General features: G+C 35.9%; 3 non-coding genes across 3 annotated transcripts; 2 read left to right on the top strand and 1 right to left on the bottom strand.

Annotated features, from left to right (window-relative positions):
* Window positions 1–2,148: 2,148 nt before the first annotated feature.
* Window positions 2,149–2,255, bottom strand: LOC137640331 (U6 spliceosomal RNA). The gene has a single exon (XR_011044338.1). It is a non-coding gene; the product is annotated as a U6 spliceosomal RNA (small nuclear RNA).
* Window positions 2,256–14,475: 12,220 nt separating this feature from the next.
* LOC137640328 (U6 spliceosomal RNA) lies at window positions 14,476–14,582 on the top strand. Its single transcript, XR_011044337.1, has one exon. It is a non-coding gene; the product is annotated as a U6 spliceosomal RNA (small nuclear RNA).
* A 5,378-nt stretch (window positions 14,583–19,960) lies between these two features.
* On the top strand, window positions 19,961–20,067 carry LOC137640327 (U6 spliceosomal RNA). The gene has a single exon (XR_011044336.1). It is a non-coding gene; the product is annotated as a U6 spliceosomal RNA (small nuclear RNA).
* The last annotated feature ends 263 nt before the right edge of the window (window positions 20,068–20,330 follow it).

Below are 20,330 nucleotides of genomic sequence, written 5' to 3'. Positions count from 1 at the left end.
CCCTATGCCACTTGCCACAGACGGCGAGAGTGGGAAGTTTTGACCCTTTGGCCCTGCTTCAACTGGAGTTTTCAGACCACAACGGCTACCAGATTTTCCACAGGAGGATCTATTAGTAAGAGAAAGTTATGTACACAGAGGCAAAGCTTAGCCTATATTATCAATGTAGATTCTCTTATATGAGGGGGCTGATCACAGCCAATTCAGGGGCAAGGCCCTTGACAAAACAGCATTTACTGCAGCGAAAATCGTCGAAAAAAACGGCGAAAATCGGCGACGAATTCGGCGAAAAATCAGCGAAAAACGTCGGCGAAATCGGCGATTTATCGGCGGGAGCGGCGGCGGCGATCTCTTCACGAGGCTGAATATATCAGCAAGTGAAGAGGGAGCAGGCAGCAGTCAGCAGCAGCAGGAGAAGTCGGCAGTCAGCGGGAAGGCAGGAGGCAGGAGCAGCAGTAGGTCCTCTCTCAGTGGGAGCTGAGCGATGATGAACTGGGCAAGCGGACATTTATACCCCCAATATCGAGGAGAGTAAAAAGCTCTTCGTCTTTACCAGACTGTACCCTCTTTTCTACTCTCGTTCGTGGATTTCGGAACTTCAGTTTTCGACTCTGTCTTCCGAAACCTTCTCTGAGAAAATTTAGTAGGCAGTAGTACGATTGTTTAAAACAAACAAGTGGTTTTCCCACTATAAACAGAGGCAAACATGTCACCTAAACAGATGGGTATTTACATAATTAACAATATAATTTGACATGGGAAAACATTAAAGAAACTTAGTTTGAAAATTCCAAATATCAGATTTTTAACCTGAAACACTAAGACGCTAAATCAAAGGATATTTTATTAACATCCCTCTCTTTCTCCAAAGATAAATCTACTGTCAGAGTTAGTAACAGTCCATTGCCTTCATTTGTTGTTGTTGAGAAGGTTAAGTTCCGATACAAATACAGTTCCTGGGATTTTACATTCCCCCAAATATATCTGCCATGGTAACGCTAACAGATGAATTTCTTTTTGACTATTTGCTCTCGGATTAGTAAACTACATCGTTTCAAGTAAATGTATTATAAAGCTTTATTCAAAGTTATTATCTCAAATTCACCGTTTATATTACAGAAAATATCGGGAATGACATTCATTATCGATGAACAAGCTTACAAAGTATCTGGTCTTTTTCCAAAAAGATATAAAAAGTACTGGGAACTCACCAAAATTATCTCCAGTGAGGTTGAACAGTGTTTTCAGTGCTTTGCTTTACTGTACGCTTGATATTTACTTATCCTGTATTTAGACACGAATAACTTACAGTATACACAAGTCTATAATTATCCCCCACAATATTAATCCTATATCATTTACACCGTAGCTATTAAATGAATCTCAGTATTTTTCTTTAGGAATCTAAAAGAACCTCCATTTAAACAAAATTACACAGGCTCAGCAAACGCCAGTTTAATCAATATTCTAAATACACTCAATAAAGTAATGAGGTGTTTTTCGTAAGAAATAAGCTACTATTAAAGTTTTTATAGAAACAGGACTAAAAATCCAGTATGCATAGTTGTCTGTTCTTAAAGGGTGAAATAATAACATCTATCAAGGTCCAAGTTCATCCCGCCGTTTACACATAAGAACATTAATTGTGATACTTATGTCTCAAGTTTAAAGTAAACGGAAATTATAAAGTATTAGCGTGTATTTTCCCCGCCACTAACTGTGTTTCTATTCGTCCTAATATGATCTTTGTAAATATTTCATATATTGCTGAGAGTAAACTTGTTGGGCGATAATTTTTTAGGTCTTTTGTATCTCCCATTTTGTGATTTGGTCTAAAGATAACCATTATTCAGGTTATAGGAATAAAACATATTTTACACAAAGAAATTACCAACATATGCCTACATATAGGCAATCCATCAGAGGATAAAATAATTTCATAATAAAAGATTCTATGAAAGAAATGCATTAACAGTGTCAGACTTATTCATCAGCCAACTGATGCTTCATCCGAGAGGCGACCATAGATTCGAACCTGCGTCACGCAGCGCCGGCCAAATTAGAAGAGGAAAAAGACGTTCTCTCGTGTTATAGTAACCTATTTTACCTTTAGCATTATTGCAGAGTAAAAGTAAAAGGTATGCGGCTAAAAATGTGGAACGCTTCACGATTTTGCGTGTCATCCTTGCGCAGGGGCCATGCTAATCTTCTCTGTATCGTTCCAATTTTAGTATATGTACTGCCGAAGCAAGTACAAAGTATGGCCAGCAGTTGTCCCACCACATCATTCACAAAAAGTACAAACCCAGGTGCAGGTGCAAGTGCAACAATGTTGATCTCATAGACTGCATTTACTTGGAAAAGGAAAGGTATTCGAATAATTTCAAGTAATTTCGACAAAAGCTTGATTCGATAATAAAATGATATCGTTAAGAATTGCAATGTTCAACTTAAGGGGTTTGATTCCCGACCTCTGCTTGCAATTTTGCAAATTCAGATTACTGCATTTTCAGCTTGGAAAAGATATCTAATATGTGTTTAGAGTAGCATTTGTAATAAAGACATTTTATTTTTTGGCTGAACTATCCATCTCTTATATTTTTATAAGTGTGTATAGTCCTTAACGCAACGCTTTGTAACCAAATCTCGTAATTATTCAATTTTATCTTCAAAAGTTTCAGGAATATATATCTATAGTAGTTTCTCACCAACAATTCTCTCTGAATAAAAGCTTCAGGTTTTCTATGTTTCTTGATAGAATTTAAGATAAACTATTGTATTCTGTAAAATTTAGGTAGTTGGTGATTAGATATTCATGCGTAGTCGCCAATCGAGCCAGTTTTGCTTAAAAAATGAAAAATAACCAATTAAGGGAGATAATAACATAAAAAACCAACAAAACAACAGGGAAACTAGCAGAAAAAAATATGCAAAAATAAGACGGTTGACCATTACCTACAGACTACCCATAGATACATTATGACCTGATGCCTAGCCATACTGGACAATGGTAGGGCATTCGTCAAGGTCGCCGCCATGTTGGAAAGTTCCTGGGTGTGCGGTAGCTAAGATGGTGATCAAAGTAAAAAAAAACATCGCTCGCACAGTTTCTCATGAAATATGTGCGCACGGTTTTGAGATTTACCAATCTTTTATTGCGATATATTACTCTGAATATATATAATTTTTAATATTATTAGTTATATGTTTATATATGTACATTTATATCTATACATATGCATTTATCTATCTATCTATCTATCTATCTACATATATATATATATATATATATATATATATATATATATATATATATATATATATATATATATATATATATTATATATATATATATATATATGTATATATTTATTTATATATATATATATATATATATATATATATATATATATATATATATATACATATATATATATATATATATATATATATATATATATTTATATATATATATATATATATATATATATATATGTATATATATATATATATATATATATATATATATATATATATATATATATATATGTGTGTGTGTGTGTGTGTGTGTGTGTTTGTGTGTGTGTGGGTGTGTATGTATATAAATAAAAATTTATGTATTTATATCCATCATGGGCCAGGATTACAGCTGACTTTTCCTGATCGCAGACGTCTAGGTACCCCTCTTGGCCGCAGATTTCCTCACTCACCACGGACTGTTGGTAGATGTATGCAGGTTGGGTATACTCAAACACGAGCAATGTGCAATAGTTATGTATTCACAATTCAATACATGGTGAGCAGCAATGCAATAACAATGTTGAGGCCACGCTTGCTCCAGCGAGACTGCCCCAGATTCAATATCTCCCGCCTTTAATAGATTATGGCGGGAATAAATATAACTTTCAAAATGCATTATATGGAAACATCCTACATCCCCTCTCTAAAATAAATGTATTACATTTTTCATGAAATTGAGGGTTTATCAAGTAATCATACAGCAAGAGAAGTATAAGGCATACTGATGACAAAATAGTGTTATATAAAAGATAACACAAATCATATAAGACATTTAGTTGTATGAAATTATCAAATTATTACAAACTGGTCACATATTCAGTACAAAAAAAAAAAATATCAAATTGTGCATAATTAAAGAGAAATCAAATTGTACATAATTGAAAAATCATGAAATATAGTCTTCATGCCAACTCGGAGGATTTATTTTCCTGGTCCCTCTTCTGGGTTGGGGGTCGGCACACGAGTCAGCGGGGGAAAGTGAACGAGTAGGTGGGGGAAAATCCTGCACTCTTATTTCCCGAAGATGTTTTCTGTTTCTCGTTGATATTCTTCTACTAGCATCTAGTTTTATGACATATTGGCGGTCTCCTTTCATTTCAACGACTTTTGCAATACGATCCCAGGCCTTAGAGACAACATTTTGCACTGCTACTGTGGTACCCGCTTGCAAGGGCGGAGTCTCTTTGCACTAGAATCATGACGGAACTTGACATTTCTCAGGTGTTTACCCATCTTCTCCTCTCTGTCTATCATAATGTCTGCCCACTGTTCTGTTATCTTATGATAGCTTTCAATCATGGGGACTGAGTCCCTGAGTTGTCGTCCCATGGCTAACTGTGCCGGCGATTTATCGATGTCTCTTAGGGGCGTATTTCTATATTGAAAAATGGCTCTTGCAAAACTATCTGTGTCGAGGCTTCCGTCGCTTCTTGTGTTATCTTGAATGGTTCTCTTTGCTGTACGTACTGCTGCCTCTGCCCTCCCATTGGATTGGAGGTAATGGGCTGAGGATATTCTCATCCTAACCCCCCATTTCTGTAGGAAGCTAGCCATCTCAGTGCTTACCAAATTGGTGCCACCATCGAGGGAGATTTCTTCCGGGGCGCCCCACTGCATGAAGTATCGTTGGAAGAGGGGAATCAACTTAGCAGAAGTGGCACCATTTGGAAAGAAGGCAATTTCCAGCCAACCAGTAAGCCTATCTGCATATACCAGATATTGTTTTCCACACATTTGAAACATATCCGTGACCGTTTGTTGAAAAGGATATTCAGGGGGTGGGGTAGGCAATAGCGGTTCCCTTTGTTGGGATGGAGCGATGAAGTCACATGGTCTGCACTGCATCCTCTTGAGTTTCAGTTGACCCTCCATCCCAGGCCAATACACAGCCTGCCGTGCCCTACGAATCATTGAATCAGAACTTTGGTGGCCTGAGTGTAGGTTAGAGACAACTTAGTCTCGTAGTGACACAGGTATTGCCAGACGTATGTGCCCGTCATCGTATGAATACACCACCAGTTCGTCCACGATGCCAAGTCGATCCCGTACATTAAAATACGGCTTTATGCTGGAGTCGACTAGATTTCTCGATACCGGCCAAGAACCTGCGGCTACCATACTCTTTAGCAGCTGATATTCCACATCGCTTTCAGCAGCCCTTTTAACAGAATTCCAGTCGAGGGTTATGACGTCATCACTCAGCGACGTCATCAGTGCTGCAACGCATGAACTCTCAACTTCCTCCCCCATCTCACGGTCACTCACATTTATTGGGCTTCTGATTACTGGATATCTCGAAAGAGTATCGGCTGCTGAGTTTTTCTTCCCAGGGATGTATTTTACTGTGAAACTGTATTGTAATGTTTTTTCCTTTAATCGAAGCAAACGAGGATTTGCAATGTCTTTCAATTCTCTGTCCCCAAACACTTTGACTAGCGGAAGGTGGTCAGTAACAAGGATAATATTGGGACACCCCAGTAAAAAACTTATCGTATGATAGAACGCTCCTTCCACAGTATCATCATAGAGGAGAACATCATCGACACATTTAGATTTTCTCGGAATGTCCGCTATTACATCATCAAAGCGCTTTGAGTATGCATCCGAGGCAGAGACATGTCCCATTGGGGTCCTACAATACTGGTACCTACCCCATGGGGATATGAAGGTAGTCAGGTGCCGACTTTCTTCATCTAATTCCACTTGGTGGAAACCAGAATAGGCATCTATTACAGTTTTGTATGAATGTATAGGTACACCGGATGCCATGTCGAACGGGGCAAAAGTGTGATGAGTTTCTCTTTTGCAAAATTTGTTTAGCCTTTGGTAATCCACTGTTCTTCTTGGGTTTCCATTCCTTTTAGCCACTACCACCATTCGCGCACACCAATCGGTTGCAGTTCCTGTAGGAACGGGGCGGATTATTCCCAGTTTTACATCGTCGTCCAGCTGTTTTTTTACCTCTTGCTCCCAATGTTTGGGAATTGGAATTGGCGTATGGCATGCGTATGGGACTGCATCAGGGAGAAGGTGGATATGGTGTGGCTTTCCCTTCATTACCGGTAAAGGATTCCGTTTAGTATTGAATACCGTACCAGAGAAACGCTCCAAAATCCACCTTTTGAGCTTAGGTACGTTGGCCTCCTGAGAAGAGAACGGCAACTCTATGACGTCATGGTTGTTGCTCACATCACTGGTGACGTCATTGGCATCCACACTATTGGGCCGTTCCCTACTAATATTATTTACTGATATCCCGTCTACCTTAACATGATGGGGAAAGTTCGCATCCACTAATCCTAAACACTTACATACATCTATAGATAGGTATAGCCTAGAGACACCGCACACTACTAACACCTCTATATTTAGAGCAATATTTCTACATAATGTTATTGTACAACGCACACTACCCAGTACTCTCATGGGTTTTTCGGCTGCATGATTGACCCTGGCGTTCGAACGATGCAACTGTTTCACGTTCAGTCCTAATTGATGCAAAACCTTTTCCCCCATAATACAAACTTCAGCCCACGTATCGGCAATGGCATCAATAAATGCCTCATACATTGGTACATCACGTCTCATTTTATGTTCAATTTTTACGCGTACATACAGTAGTTTTCCCGACAATGCTGTCACCTGCTGGACCCCACAATGTTGCACTAATGTGCATGCCGTCACTGACATAGTGTCGTCATCATGGTCGACTTCAATGCCTGCTGCCTTGTTATTCATACGTTTTTTTCTGCAATATCTAGCTAAATGACCCTTTACACCACAGTTGTGGCAATACACTTCATTTGCATAGCAGCTAGATTTATTTTTCTCATGAATGCGCCCACAATTATCACATCTCTTACCTGACATGAGCAGCTTACTATCCTTCTGTCGACGAAAGTTCGATTTTACTGCCGCAACATCACTATGTTCTGTTTCATTACTATTATAGGGCAGCAATTCCTTCCCCACCTTGGCGGTAATGAGTTTCTGGTTAAATTTGTTTGCCCCACTGTCCCTTTCAGCTGCCTCATATATTTCACACTTCTGTAGAATTTTGGCGACACTGTTATATTTCTCGTAGTCCTGGAGTATTTCTTGTTTCAGTCCACAGTTATTTAAACCCCTGGCTAACCTGTGAGTCAGCATATAGTCACTCATGTCATTTTGGCACTGAGGGCAGCGGAAAGCACAATCTAAAGCCAATTCCTGACACCGATGTACATATGTCTTCGCGGGTTCCATAGGCCCTTGCTGTGCACTAAAAAATTTATCCCACAGAATTGCACGATTTACAGACTTTTGAGTCACTTCTTGGACGGCATCCAATGCCTGATGTAAAGAAAAGGCTTTCCATTCATCGGCCGTATAACAGGCGTCCAATGCCCTTTGCAACTGATCATCGCAGTTCAAACGAATGCTCAGCAAAGCATCTTCAGTTGCAACCCTGCCAATTTGGAACCAATCTGTCATTGACCTACGCCACTTCCTAAATGCTCCTTGTGACATTTCGTACGAACATTTGTCGGGCATAATTGCCCTCATACCTGAGGGGGCACCACTGCTCTGTTGCTGCTGCAAGAAAAGGTTTGCCATTGCATTCAGAAGGTCCTCGTTCCCACCATTGATGCGGCCACGTGCAGCCCGTCGAAGGGTCCCTCTTCTTGGTGTTGTTGAGTATCTTGCACCCGACATCTTGAAGGCTTCACTGCAATCCTACTCACTGCGCCATGTATGCAGGTTGGGTATACTCAAACACAAGCAATGTGCAATAGTTATGTATTCACAATTCAATACATGGTGAGCAGCAATGCAATAACAATGTTGAGGCCACGCTTGCTCCAGCGAGACTGCCCCAGATTCAATATCTCCCGCCTTTAATAGATTATGGCGGGAATACAAATAACTTTCAGAATGCATTATATGGAAACATCCTACAGTAGAAATGCATTGTAAACGACTAGTCGATAAGGGAACATACCGGTCTCACCACCTCTTCAGCCGACCTAGCCTTCCCATGCAGGGTGTGCTCAGTCATGCCCCATAAAATGGCTGCCTGCAACCTCCTGTCTCACTACAGACTAATATGTATATTCAAGTTTTACCCATTCATTTTTTTTCCCTACAAACATCAAAATGTTCCCTTTTAGTAATTGTCTTGTGGGGGGAGTAGTTGTAAGGACAACATCCTACAACGCTTGTAGTCCTCTTTTTAGCATTGTACATATTCTCTGTAAATACCCTGTAAATATTGTTTATGCATTTGACGGAAAATCATTTGCCCTTCATTCTATGTATGGGCTTTTATATTATTCTAGATGTTAATGTCAGAAAACACAAATGCCCCACATTTTCCACCTGTTCGTGGTCTGTCAGTCACCTGCCTATCAGATTGCTACAGTTCTGTCCACACAAGTCAATGTTCTCTGTCCGTCTCAAAAATAGAGCATCACTTGGCTATGGTCTATCTCTCATACCTCACAATACATATACAAATATTCAGGTTGCATGTATATTTATATATGAATATATATATATATATATATATATATATATATATATAGTTATATATATATATATATTTAGGTAACATATATATTCATATATGCATATATATAAATATATAGGTACCATGTATATTTATATATGCATATATATATATATATACACACACACATATATATATATACACACACACACATATATATATATACACACACACACATATATATATATATATATATATACATATATATATATATATATATATATATATATATATATATATATATATGTGTGTATGTATATATATATATATATATATGTATATGTATATATATATATATATATATATATATATATATATATATATATGTATATATATATATATATATATATATATATATATATATATATATATATATGTATATATATATATATATATATATATATATGTATGTATATATATATATATATATATATATATATATGTATATATATATATGTATATATATATATATGTATATATATATATATATATGTATATATATATATATATATGTATATATATATATATATATATATATATATATATATATATATATATATATATATATATGTATATATATACATATATATATATGTATATATATATATGTATATATATATATATATATATATATGTATGTATATATATATATATATATATATATATATATATATATATATGTATATATATATATATATATATATATATTTAGGTAGTGTGTGTATATTCATTTATTTATATATATTGTTATGGTTCCCGTTGTATATTTCTTTAATATTTTGTATTTAATTTTCTTTTCAGTCACTAGATGGAGTGAGTATCCTTAAATATGTATGATTGTTTTCAGTCACTAGATGGTGTGACTAATTATTTGTAATTTAAGTATTGTTTGTTGGTTTCATGATCCTTGGATGACCGAATATTGTTTACTTTGACAATAAAGTTTTCTTTATCCAGTGTGCTTCCTGGATTGGTGATTAACGGTTATTGGATTATTACTTGGATATAAAAGTGTTTATTTGTATTCGGTAAGATATCATTGTTCATGTTATGTTTCGAAACACCAGTGGATTTATTCAAGACAAAGTTATAAATTTATTTATCATTTCTTTATATATATATACATACGTGTAGAATATCTATTGGAATTAAAAGTGCTTAAAAAGTTATTTTATCTATTTTCTCATCTAAAGTAAAGTTTATAATCTAAAAGGGAAAATAGATAAAATAACTTTATTGTCAAAGTAAACAATATTCGGTCATCCAAGGACCATGAAACCAACAAACAATACTTAAATTACAAATAATTAGTCACACCATCTAGTGACTGAAAACAATCATACATATTTAAGGATACTCACTCCATCTAGTGACTGAAAAGAAAATTAAATACAAAATATTAAAGAAATATACAACGGGAACCATAACATATTCACCCACAAAAAGTCGTCATACTGAAAAGACCATTTTAACAATCTCCATCATATAGGATTCCGTGATAACATGTCTGCACATACATTGACTTTTTATTTTATATGGCGTATTGGAAGAGCATATTCTTGTAGCATCAGCCACCATCTCATGAGACGATGTTTTTTCGTTCTGTGACGGGCCGAGAGAAGGTTGTGACTCAAAGACAGTATGAAAGCAATTGAGTGAGTTTATAATAGAACACTCTCCTTTATATGCAAAAGCTCAAGGCAACACGAATTTTCATTGTTAAAATTGACACCGTTACCGATGAGAAAAACAGACATGTTTTTTCAGGTTCTTTTTAGTGCAAGGGAGAGCGAAGATACAAGCACAAAATGAACTATGTACGATCGTGTGACACACGGTTGGTACAATGGCTCCCCCCCTAAAAATGACATACTGTACATGTTAAATAGGGCGCCCTGAATCTGGAGTGGTAGTAGCAAAAACTGCGGCCGATTAGCGGCAGTGAGTGGCTGTAGAAGTCGTTGGTTGGGGCGCGATCAAGTGGTGGATGATGGGTGGCTTTGTTGCCGCTCCGGCTCGTCACGGGGTAGGCGTGTGTGTCCCATGGCATTCATAGGCGTGTGTGTCCTATGGCATTCATTGGCCTACGGCGTTCATAGGCGAGCCGTCTGCGGCAGGTTGCAGGCGAGTGATACTGGTCATTTTCCCGAGGGTAAGCGAAGCCCTATGGTCCCCCAACGGTTGTTGAGAGAGCTGATAAAGCTTTGCTATACGGGCGGCTGGCGACGGGGAATACTGCTGCAGAAGGTATGCGTTGACGGCGTCATAGTAACGGTGAGAGGCGGGGTGCGGGGAGGGGGGTGTGGAAGGCGGGAGGAGCGGGTCACTACGGGGTCACCAATGAGAAGGGCCGAGAGAAGGTTGTGACTCAAAGACAGTATGAAAGCAACTGAGTAAGTTTATTATAGAACACTCTCCTTTATATACAAAAGCTCAAGGCAACACGAATTTTCATGTTTAAAATTGACACCGTTACCAATGAGAAAAACAGACATGTTTTTTTCAGGTTCTTTTTAGTGCGAGGGAGAGCGAAGATACATGCACAAAATGAACTATGTACGATCGTGTGACACACGGTTGGTACAGTTCTCATTCTCTGTAAAAACATTAGAGGCTGATGGTCCGTGTAGACGTTGATAATAAATGGAGAACAATGGAGATAAGCTGCAAACTTCTCCAATGCAACCAATAATCCAAAAGCTTCTTTTTCAACAGTTGCATAAGGTCGTTGGTGAGGTTGAGCTTCTGAGAAGCATACATTACTGGATGCAAGATTCCATCTGTCCCTTCCTGTAGCTGTACAGCTCCCGTTCCCAAGTCACTGGCATTAACCTCAATTGAAAAGGGTTTCTTAAAATTTGGTGCCTGCAAAACTGGACAAGACGCCAGGATGCATTTTGAGTGTTCAAAGGCAGTCTTGCAATGGTCAGTCCAATTCTTACTGCTTGTAAGAGAAGTGAGAGGAGCGACTACATCTGAAAAATTTTGCAAAAACGTCGATAGTATCCAACCATTCCCATGAATCGTTGAACTTCTCTTCTAGAGGTGGGAGGCTGTATGGCAATGATATCCTTCACCTTGGCATCTACTGGTGCCACTTCATTGCTTCCCACAACGTATCCAAGGTACTGTATCTTGGCATATCCAAAGTCACTTTTCTTCAGGTTTATTGACAAACGTGCTTTCCTCAGTCGCAGCAATACTTCTTTCAAGCCCTTCATGTGGTCCGATCATGACTCTGCAAAAATAATATCATCTAAGTAAACTGCAACTCCTGGCAAAGAAGTCAAACCACCTATGCTCCTAACTATTACTTTATCATTGGTAAGACAGTCTTCTAACCCAGGCACTGCCCCTCTAACAACTAAACTCTGCGATGAACCGGTGTCCCGCATCAGCTTTACAACAACACCCTTACTATGTTCATCACCAATAACCAGAACGCAGTCAAAGCAGAATGGTTTGAAACCATCAACACCACCAGCTGACTCAGCATTTATATCACAAAAGAAATTAAATTCTTATCCTTTAATCTTTCTTTCATTCTTCCTGGAATGTTTGGGACATCTAGCCTTCACATGACCGACCTCACCACGCGAATAACAAGTTACACTTGAACTAGCACCAGAGCCAAGAGATTTAACAGATAATTTATAAGGACTTTTTGGTGGTGAGTTTTGAGGTGACTTACTTGGTGTCTTCCTGGATTGGTTACCTGAATTGCGAGGTCTTAATAACCTAAAATTTTCAGCAAGTAAAGTTGCTCTTTGAATAGTTACTTCTTTCTCAAATGAATACCTCTGCGTATCAATGGGTATACCTCTTATAAATTGTTCTACTAATATTAGTCCTCTATATTCCTCCATGCTCGAAACACCAGCAGACTTTAACCAATTATCATGCATACGAATATTCAACATACGACTGGTTGTCAAATTTACGATATTTACGGAACTTTAAGCGGTAATATTCTGGGGTGAGTTCGTACATACGAAAGCTAGATGTCCCAAACATTCTAGGAAGAATGATTTATTTATCATTATTTCTTTATATTTATGTAGCCTACATACGTGTAGAATATCTATTTTAATTAAAAGTGGTTAAAAGGTGATTTTATCTATTTTCCCTTTTAAATTATAAACTTTAAAACTGAACCTGGTAAATTAGCACTAACTTAAATATAACTAAGAATATTGTTATGATCTATAAAGTGTTACATGAATTCTAAAAACATAAATATGAATCATAACAATATGCATATATATATATATATATATATATATATATATATATATATATATATATATATATATATATATATATATATATGTATATATATGTGTATATATATATATATATATATATATATATATATATATATATATATTATATATATAATCTATATATATGTATATATAAACATATATAAATATAGTCTCCCTAAATATTTATATATATGCATAAATAAATATACATGCTACATTTATGATCACAAATGTACATAAATAAACATATAACTAATAATATTAAAAATTATATATATCCAGAGTAATATATCGTAATAAAAGATTAGTAAATTTCAAAACCGTTTGCACATATTTCATGAGAAACTGTGCGAGCGATGTTTGCTTACTTAGATCACCATCTTAGCTACCGCACACCTAAAAACTTTCCAACATGGCGGCGATCTTGACGAATGACCTACCATTGTCCAGTATGGCTAGGCATCAGGTCACAGTGTATCTATGGGTAGTCTGTAGATAATGTTCAACCGTCTTATTTTTGCATATTTTTTCTGTTAGTTTCCCTGTTGTTTTGTTGGTTTCTGATGTTATTATCTCCTTTAATTCGTTAGCTTTCATTTTGTCCTACCAAAACCCCGATTCTCACCTGGGGTTTCCCTATTACTATAGGGAGATATGTTGGGTTGTCGTAATCGAAAAACGATACTTTTGCGGAAGATATTAACATCAGAACACAATAAAAGCAACAAGAAAATTATCGAGAAAGATTTTTTTTTCTTGTTTTTTTTTTTAAGCAAAACTGGCTCGATTGGCGACTACCCATTAATATCTAATCACCAACTACCTAATTTTTACAGAATACAATAGTTTATCTTAAAATATATCAGGAAACATAGAAAACCTAAAGCCTTGATCTAGAGAGAATTGTAATTGAGGAACTACTATAGATATATATATTCCTGAAAGTTTTGAAGATAAAACTGAATAATTACGAGATTTGGGTACAAAGCGTTGCGTAAAGGACTAAATGCGCTTAAGAAAATACAGCAGACTAAGATTTGAGCAAAAAATAAATATATTTATTAGAAATACCATTTTAAACATGAATTATAGACTTTTTCCAAGCTAAAAGGGCAGTAATCTGAATTTGCAAAATTGCTATCAAAGGTCGGGAATCGAACCCCTTAAGTTGAACATTGCAGTTCTTAACGATATCATTTTATTATCGAATCAAGCTTTTGTTGAAATTACTTGAAATTATTCGAATACCTTTCCTTTCCCAAGTAAATGCAGTCTATGAGATCAACATTGTTGCACTTGCACCTGCACTGGCATTTGTACTTTTTGTGAATGATGTGGTGGGACAACTGCTGGCCATACTTTGTACTTGCTTCGGCAGTACATATACTAAAATTGGAACGATACAGAGAAGATTAGCATGGCCCCTGCGCAAGGATGACACGCAAAATCGTGAAGCGTTCCACATTTTTAGCCGCATACCTTTTACTTTTACTCTGCAATAATGCTAAAGGTAAAATAGGTTACTATAACACGAGAGAACGTCTTTTTCCTCTTCTAATTTGGCCGGCGCTGCGTGACGCAGGTTCGAATCTATGGTCGCCTCTCGGATGAAGCATCAGTTGGCTGATGAATAAGTCTGACACTGTTAATGCATTTCTTTCATAGAATCTTTTATTATGAAATTATTTTATCCTCTGATGGATTGCCTATATGTAGGCATATGTTGGTAATTTCTTTGTGTAAAATATGTTTTATTCCTATAACCTGAATAATGGTTATCTTTAGACCAAATCACAAAAAGGGAGATGCAAAAGACCTGGAAAATTATCGCCCAACAAGTTTACTCTCAGCAATATATGAAATATTTACAAAGATCATATTAGGACGAATAGAAACACAGTTAGTGGCGGGGAAAATACCCGCTAATACTTTATAATTTCCGTTTCCTTTAAACTTGAGACATAAGTATCACAATTAATGTTCTTATGTGTAAACGGCGGGATGAACTTGGACCTTGATAGATGTTATTATTTCACCCTTTAAGAACAGACAACTATGCATACTGGATTTTTAGTCCTGTTTTTATAAAAATATTTAATAGTAGCTTTTCTCTAACGATAAACACCTCATTACTTTATTGAGTGTATTTAGAATATTGATTAAACTGGCGTTTGCTGAGCCTGTGTAACTTTGTTTAAATGGAGGTTCTTTTAGATTCCTAAAGAAAAATACTGAGATTTATTTAATAGCTACGGTGTAAATTATATAGGATTAAGATTGTGGGGGATAATTATAGACTTATTTATAAGTTATTCGTGTCTAAGTACAGGATAAGTACATTTCAAGCGTACAGTAAAGCAAAGCACTGAAAACACTGTTCAACCTCACTGGAGGTAATTATGGTGAGTTCCCAGTACTTTTTATATCTTTTTGGAAAAAGACCAGATACTTTGTAAGCTTGTTCATCGATAATGAATGTCATTCCCGATATTTTCTGTAATATAAACGGTGAATTTGAGATAATAACTTTGAATAAAGCTTTATAATACATTTACTTGAAACGATGTAGTTTACTAATCCGAGAGCAAATAGTCAAAAAGAAATTCATCTGTTAGCGTTACCATGGCAGATATATTTGGGGGAATGTAAAATCCCAGGAACTGTATTTGTATCGGAACTTAACCTTCTCAACAACAACAAATGAAGGCAATGGACTGTTACTAACTCTGACAGTAGATTTATCTTTGGAGAAAGAGAGGGATGTTAATAAAATATCCTTTGATTTAGCGTCTTAGTGTTTCAGGTTAAAAATCTGATATTTGGAATTTTTAAACTAAGTTTCTTTAATATTTTCCCCATGTCAAATTATATTGTTAATTATGTAAATACCCATCTGTTCAGGTGACATGTTTGCCTCTGTTTATTGTGGGAAAACCACATATTTGTTTTGAGCAATCGTACTGCTGCCTACTTATTTTTCTCAGAAAAAGTTTCGGAAGGCAGAGTCGAAAACTGAAGTTCCGAAATTAACGAACGACAGTAGAAAGGAGGTTACAGTCTGGTAAAGACGAAGAGCTTTTTACTCTCCTCGATATTGGGGGTATAAATGTCCGCTTGCCCAGTTCATCATCGTATTGGTTTGGACGGCATGAAACAATGAGGATATAAGTGAACCATAGTCCCGGGACAGCTCCTGTCTGGAAATCGTCAATCGACTTCAATGAATCACATAATATCATCATACATGGCTTTCTTCGCAATATTCGCTGGAATGGATGTGCTTGAGGTATGTTATCCTGGATGTGAGATGCGGTATTTATCTAGTGATTTAAGACACATTTACTTAAGTAACAATTTCTTAAGGTTTCTATTTTGCTTTCGACCCACCAAAAGTTAAGTCTTTAGAATTCATGTAGCACTTTATACATCATAACAATATTCGTAGTTATATTTAAGTAATTACAATAGATATTGTACACGTATGTACATAAATATAAAGAAATAATGATAAATAAATAATTCTTCCTAGAATGTTTGGGACATCTAGCTTTCGTGTGTACGAACTCACCCCAGAATATTACCGCTTAAAGTTCCGTATATATCGTAAATTTGACAACCAGTCGTATGTTGAATATTCCCATAATATTGTGCGTATGAATGATAAATGGTTAAAGTCTGCTGGTGTTTCGAGCATGGATGAATATAGAGAACTAATATTAGTAGAACAATTTATAGGAGGTATACCCATTGATACGCAGAGGTATTTATTTGAGAAAGAAGTAACTATTCAAAGAGCAACTGTACTTGCTGATAATTTTAGGTTATTAAGACCTCGCAATTCAGGTAACCAATCCAGGAAGACACCAAGTAAGTCACCTCAAAACTCACCACCAACAAGTCCTTATAAATTATCTGTTAAATCTCTTGGCTCTGGTGCTACTTCAAGTGTAACTTGTTATTCGTGTGGTGAGGTCGGTCATGTGAAGGCTAGATGTCCCAAACATTCCAGGAAGAATGAAAGAAAGATTAAAGGATAAGAATTTAATTTCTTTTGTGATATAAATGCTGAGTCAGCTGGTGGTGTTGATGGTTTCAAACCATTCTGCTTTGACTGCGTTCTGGTTATTGGTGATGAACATAGTAAGGGTGTTGTTGTAAAGCTGATGCGGGACACCGGTTCATCGCAGAGTTTAGTTGTTAGAGGGGCAGTACCTGGGTTAGAAGACTGTCTTACCAATGATAAAGTAATAGTTAGGAGCATAGGTGATTTGATTTCTTTGCCTCGGGCTAGAGTGCATTTGGATTGTGGCATATTCAAGGGTGATATCATTGTGGGTATTGTCGAGTCTCCTCCGATTCCTCCGATTTTATCTATTTTCCCTTTTAAATTGAAGTTTATAATTTAAAAGGAAAAATAGATAAAATAACTTTTTAACCACTTTTAATTACAATAGATATTCTACACGTATGTACATATATATAAAGAAATAATGATAAATAAATTTATATCTTTGTCTTGAATAATTCCACTGGTGTCTCGAACCATAAAATGAACAATGATATCTTACCGAATACAAATAAACACTTTTATATCCAAGTAATAGTCCAAGAACCGTTAATCACCAATCCAGGAAGCACACTGGATAAAGAGAACTTTATTGTCAAAGAAAACTATATTCGGTCATCCAAGGACCATAAAACAGACAAACAATACTTAGATTACAAATAATTAGTCACATCATCTAGTGACTGAAAATAATCATACATATTTAAGGATACTCACTCCATCTAGTGACTGAAAAGAAAATTAAATACAAAATATTAAAGAAATATACAACGGGAATCATAACAATGTATATAGATATATAAAAAAACACGCTACCTAAATATATATATATATATATATATATATATATATATATATATATATATATATATATATATATATATATGCATATATAAATATACATGGTACCTAAATATTTATATATATGCATATATAAATATACATGCTACCTAAATACTTATATGTAGGCATATATAGATATACATGCAACCTGAATATTTGTAAATGTATTGTGAGGTATGAGACACAGACCATAGCCAAGTGATGCTCTATATTTTAGACGGGCAGAGTACATTGACTTGTGTGGACAGAATTCTGATGGGTATGTGACTGACAGACTGCGAACAGGGGAAAAATGCGCACGCTTGATATATAATAATGAATCATACATAGAAATGAAGGGCAGATGATTTTCCATCAAATGCATAAACAATATTTACAGGGTATTTACAGAGAATATGTACAATGCTAAAAAGAGGACTACAAGCATTGTAGGATGTTGTCCTTACAACTACTTCCCCCACAAGACAATTACTAAAAGGGAACATTTTGATGATTGTATAAAAAAAAAATGAATGGGTAAAACTTAAATATACATATTAGTCTGTAGTGAGACAGGGGGTTGCAGGCAGCCCATTTTATGGGGCATGACTGAGCACACCCTGCATGGGAAGGCTAGGTCGGCTGAAGAGGTGGTGAGACCGGTATGTTCCCTTGTCGACTAGTCGTTTGTAATGCACGTCTACCAATAGTCCGTGGTGAGTGAGGAAATCTGCGGCCAAGAGGGGTACCTAGACGTCTGCAATCAGGAAAGGCCAGCTGTAATTCTGGCCCATGATGGATATAAATACATAAATTTTAATTTATATACATACACACCCACAAACACACATATGTACATATACACACACATACACACACACACACACACACACACACACACATATATATATATATATATATATATATATATATTATAGATAGATAGATAGATAGATATACATACATACAAAAATGCAGATGTATAGATATAAATGTACATATATAAACATATAACCAATAATATTAAAATATATATATATTCAGAGTAATATATCGCAATAAAAGATCGGTAAATCTCAAAACCGTGCGCACATATTTCATGAGAAACTGTGCGAGCGATGTTTTTTTTACTTTGATCACCATCTTAGCTACCGCACACCCAGGAACTTTCCAACATGGCGGCGATCTTGACGAATGCCCTACCATTGTCCAGTATGGCTAGGCATCAGGTCATAATGTATCTATGGGTAGTCTGTACGTAATGGTCAACCGTCTTATTTTTGCATATTTTTTCTGTTAGTTTCCCTGTTGTTTTGTTGGTTTTTTATGTTATTATCTCCATTAATTCATTATTTTTCATTTTTTAAGCAAAACTGGCTCGATTGGCGACTACGCATGAATATCTAATCACCAACTACCTAAATTTTACAGAATACAATAGTTTATCTTAAATTCTATCAAGAAACATAGAAAACCTAAAGCTTTTATTCAGAGAGAACTCTAAATGAGAAACTACTATAGATATATATTCCTGAAACTTTTGAAGATTTAAAACTGAATAATTACGAGATTTGGTTACAAAGCGTTGCGTAAAGGACTATACACACTTATAAAAATATAAGAGATGGATAGTTCAGCCAAAAAATAAAATGTCTTTATTACAAATACTACTTTAAACACATATTAGATATCTTTTCCAAGCTAAAAATGCAGTAATCTAAATTTGCAAAATTGCAATCAAAGGTCGGGAATCGAGCCCCTCAAGTTGAACATTGCAATTCTTAACGATATTATTTTGTTATTGAATCAAGCTTTTGTCGAAATTACTTGAAATTATTCGAATACCTTTCCTTTCCCAAGTAAATGCAGTCTATGAGATCAACATTGTTGCACTTGCACCTGCACTGGCATTTGTACTTTTTGTGAATGATGTGGTGGGACAACTGCTGGCCATACTTTGTACTTGCTTCGGCAGTACATATACTAAAATTGGAACGATACAGAGAAGATTAGCATGGCCCCTGCGCAAGGATGACACGCAAAATCGTGAAGCGTTCCACATTTTTAGCCGCATACCTTTTACTTTTACTCTGCAATAATGCTAAAGGTAAAATAGGTTACTATAACACGAGAGAACGTCTTTTTCCTCTTCTAATTTGGCCGGCGCTGCGTGACGCAGGTTCGAATCTATGGTCGCCTCTCGGATGAAGCATCAGTTGGCTGATGAATAAGTCTGACACTGTTAATGCATTTCTTTCATAGAATCTTTTATTATGAAATTATTTTATCCTCTGATGGATTGCCTATATGTAGGCATATGTTGGTAATT

This window comes from Palaemon carinicauda, chromosome 4 (assembly GCF_036898095.1).
Source record: "Palaemon carinicauda isolate YSFRI2023 chromosome 4, ASM3689809v2, whole genome shotgun sequence".
Taxonomy (NCBI): Eukaryota; Metazoa; Arthropoda; class Malacostraca; order Decapoda; family Palaemonidae; genus Palaemon; species Palaemon carinicauda.
Note: the sequence above shows the minus strand (reverse complement) of the source record. Positions and strands in the feature narration are given on the sequence as shown.